Genomic DNA, 3,968 nt, shown 5'->3' with positions numbered 1-3,968 from the left:
GATGGCCGAGCTGCTAAGTAAAGAACTGCACAAAATGGCCAGCGAAACAGTGTCGAATCTCCCTCAGGAGGTGAATACAGTTCGTCAGACACGTCTGCAACACCAGAAACCACTAGATTGACCCAGAGCAAATCTGGAGAAGGAGGGACAGTTTCAGAAGAGCTGTCCCCCGGGGGGAGGATCGAAACCGGTGCTACCGGTGCAGCTACCGGAGCAGCTACCGGTGCGTCTCGACTGTTCATCATCACCGTGAGTGCCCGTATATCAAGTCCGTTTGTTATGCCTGTTACCGAAAAGGTCATCTCCAGGCAGTGTGTCAATCCGTAGGAAAGCTGAGAAAGGGCAAGAAAGCGCAAAACACAGTCGACCAAATCTCGGAGACCATTTCTATTGAAATGCTCGGTGTGCCCACGATCACCGACAAGCCGAGGATTTTGCTGCGGGTATCGAACGTCGATCTACAGTTCCAGGTGGACACTGGTGCGGCTGTGTCGCTAGTGGGTCAGGACATCTGGGAGAAGATCGGATCGCCGAAACTGAAACCGGCCAACATCCGTCTTTTCGGATACAGACGACAGCCCATTCCCATGAAAGGCAAATGCACTGTCGCCGTTTCCTGTAATGGTATGATACAGATGTGGCCGCTGATCGTTGTTGGCAAAGCAGGCACATCCCTGTGCGCCATCGACTGGATCCATGCTTTCAAGCTTGACATGAACACCTTGATCTACGATGGACCAACTATGGCATTGTCATCTACCACGGATTGCAACATGTTCAGCAAGTGCGAGAACAACCTGCAGAGGGTTCTTGACCAGTTTCAGGCCATTTTCGCACCTGGACTCGGGCATTGCACAAAGATGAAGGCACGGCTCATACTCAAAGACGATGCCATCCCTAAGTTCTTCAAAACAAGACCAGTTCCATTCAGTCGGATGGACGCCGTCGACAAGGAAGTCTGCCGTCTTGAAGAAATGGGAATTATCACCCACGTGGACCACTCAGAATGGGCCACACCCTTAGTTGTCATTCAGAAGCCTTGCGGCAAGGTGCGCATCTGTGGCGACTACAAAGTGACTGTAAACCCTCAATTGCACATTGATCAACACCCCATACCAAGAGTGGACGAGCTGTTCGTCAAGCTGCAAGGAGGACAGCACTTCTCCAAATTGGACATGCCCGATGCGTATCTCCAAGTGGACCTAGACGACGAGACAAAAAATCTGCTCGTGATCAACACGCACAAGGGACTGTTCAGATACAATCGAATGTCGTTTGGACCGGCTCGCGCACCAGCACCGGCCATTTTCCAGAAACTGGTGGACAATCTGGTTGCCGGGATTTCGTACGTAGCCACCTACCTGGATGCATACCTAATTTGAGGAAGGACATTCTTGCTATTGAGGGAGTGCAGCGTAGGTTTACAAGGTTAATTCCCGGGCTGGCGGGACTGTCATATGCTGAGATAATGGAGCAGTTGGGCTTGTACACTCTGGAGTTTAGAAGGCTGAGAGGGGATCTCATTGAAACATATAAGATTGTTAAGGGCTTGGACACGCTAGAGGCAGGAAACATGTTCCCGATGTTGGGGGAGTCCAGAACCAGAGGCCACAGTTTAAGAATAAGGAGTAAGCTATTTAGAACGGAGACGAGGAAACATTTGTTCTCACAGTGAGTGGTGAGTCTGTGGAATTCTCTGCCTCAGAGGGTGGTGGAGGCAGGTTCCATGGTTGCTTTCAAGAGAGAGAGCTAGATAGGTCTCTTAAAAATAGCGGAGTCAGGGGATATGGGGAGAAGGAAGGAACGGGGTACTGATTGGGGATAGAAACATAGAAACATATAAAATAGGTGCAGGTGTAGGCCATTCGGCCCTTCGAGCCTGCACCGCCATTCAATATGATCATGGCTGATCATCCAACTCAGTATCCTGTACCTGCCTTCTCTCCATACCCCCTGATACCTTTAGCCACAAGGGCCACATCTAACTCCCTCTTAAATATAGCCAATGAACTGGCCTCAACTACCTTCTGTGGCAGAGAATTCCAGAGATTCACCACTCTCTGTGTGTAAAATGTTTTTCTCATCTCGGTTCTAAAAGATTTCCCCCTTATCCTTAAACTGTGACCCCTTGTTCTGGACTTCCCCAACATCGGGAACAATCTTCCTGCATCTAGCCTGTCCAATCCCTTAAGGATTTTGTAAGTTTCTTATATTTTGTAAGTTTCTCTATAAGATCCCCCTTCAATCTTCTAAATTCTAGCGAGTACAAGCCGAGTCTATCCAGTCTTTCTTCATATGAAAGTCCTGACATCCCAGGAATCAGTCTGAGGAATTCCGTTGTCTAATGCATTTCGTTGTCTCTGTACTGTACACTGACAATGATAATTAAAATTGAATCTGAATCTGATGAACCTTCTCTGTACTCTATGGCAAGAATGTCTTTCCTCAGATTTGGAGACCAAAACTGTACGCAATACTCCAGGTGTGGTCTCACCAAGACCCTGTACAACTGCAGTAGAACCTCCATGCTCCTATACTCAAATCCTTGTGCTATGAATGCTAACATACCATTCGCTTTCTTCACTGCTTGCTGCACCTGCATGCCTACTTTCAATGACTGGTGTACCATGACACCCAGGTCTTGTTGCATCTCACCTTTTCCTAATCGGCCACCATTCAGATAACAGTCTACTTTCCTGTTTTTGCCACCAAAGTGGATAACCTCACATATATCCACATTATACTGCATCTGCCATGCATTTGCCCACTCACCCAGCCTATTCAGGTCACCTTGCAGCCTCCTAACATCCTCCTCAGCCATGGAATGGCGGTGCTGGCTCGAACGGCCAAATGGCCTACTCCTGCACCTATTGTCTATTGTCTATTGACATAATTGTCACCGGACAGACAGAGGAAGAACACCTGCAGAATCTAAAACAGGTCCACACGGCACTGAACAACTGCGGCATGAAGTTGCGCATGGACAAGTGCGCATTCTTCAGACAACAGGTCACATATCTCGGACATGTGATCTTGTCTGAAGCCATCTGAAGAAAGAGTGAACGCCATTGTGAAATTGCCGACGCCCAAAAATGTGAAGCAGCTTGAAAGCTTCATGGGCAAGGTTAACTATTATGGCAAGTTCATACCGGCACTTTTCGACTTTGTGCGCACCATTGAACAACCTACGAAAACAGGACGTCGAATGGTCCAAAGGTCACCAGGTTGAAGGAGATGCTCGCCCAGAAGACGCGTTTGGTCCACTATGACCCATTGAAGCCGATCTCGCTGGCCGCCGATGCATCGCCCTATGGTCTTGGAGCTGTAATCTCACAAACGGCGCCGAACGGCAAGGAAGAACCAATCGCGTTCGCATCCAGAACACTGATGACCGCCGAGAAAAACTACAGTTAAGTGGAGAAAGAAGCACTGGGATCGTGTTTGGTGTCTGGTAGTTCCACCAATATTTGAGTGGGCGACATTTCCTGCTCATCATCAACCACAAGCCGCTGCTGACTATTTTCAGTCCAGAGAAAAGTTTGCCTGTCATGACGTCGCAGCATCTACAACGTTGGGCCCTGATCATGATATGATATGATTACCACATCATTTACTGAGCATGCCAATGCCGATGGACTGTCTCGTCTACCGATTGGACCTGACCTGATGTTCGATAAAGAGGAGTCAATAATGGAAATTGAGACGGACGTGAAATTGCCCAAAATGCGGGTCATCGCCGATTTCCCCGTCTCCGCAAGGACGGTTGCCAACTACACGAGCACCGACTCCATTTTGTCGAAGGTATGACATTTTGTCGCTCAGGGGTGGCCGAACAGTCCCAAGCTGTACAAGGAATTCTGCTCATTCCAGAATTCGCAAACAGAAATCCCCTCAAAGGATGGCATTCTGCTCTGCGATGGTCGAGTGATCATTCTGACGGAACTGCGATCGCTAATTCTGAAAATGTT

General features: G+C 48.6%; 1 pseudogene; it reads left to right on the top strand.

The window, feature by feature from the left end:
- The first annotated feature begins 235 nt into the window (after positions 1-235).
- On the top strand, positions 236-3,593 carry LOC116985207 (annotated as a pseudogene).
- Positions 3,594-3,968: the final 375 nt, after the last annotated feature.

Source organism: Amblyraja radiata, chromosome 2 (assembly GCF_010909765.2).
Source record: "Amblyraja radiata isolate CabotCenter1 chromosome 2, sAmbRad1.1.pri, whole genome shotgun sequence".
In the NCBI taxonomy this organism is placed as follows: Eukaryota; Metazoa; Chordata; class Chondrichthyes; order Rajiformes; family Rajidae; genus Amblyraja; species Amblyraja radiata.
Note: the sequence above shows the minus strand (reverse complement) of the source record. Positions and strands in the feature narration are given on the sequence as shown.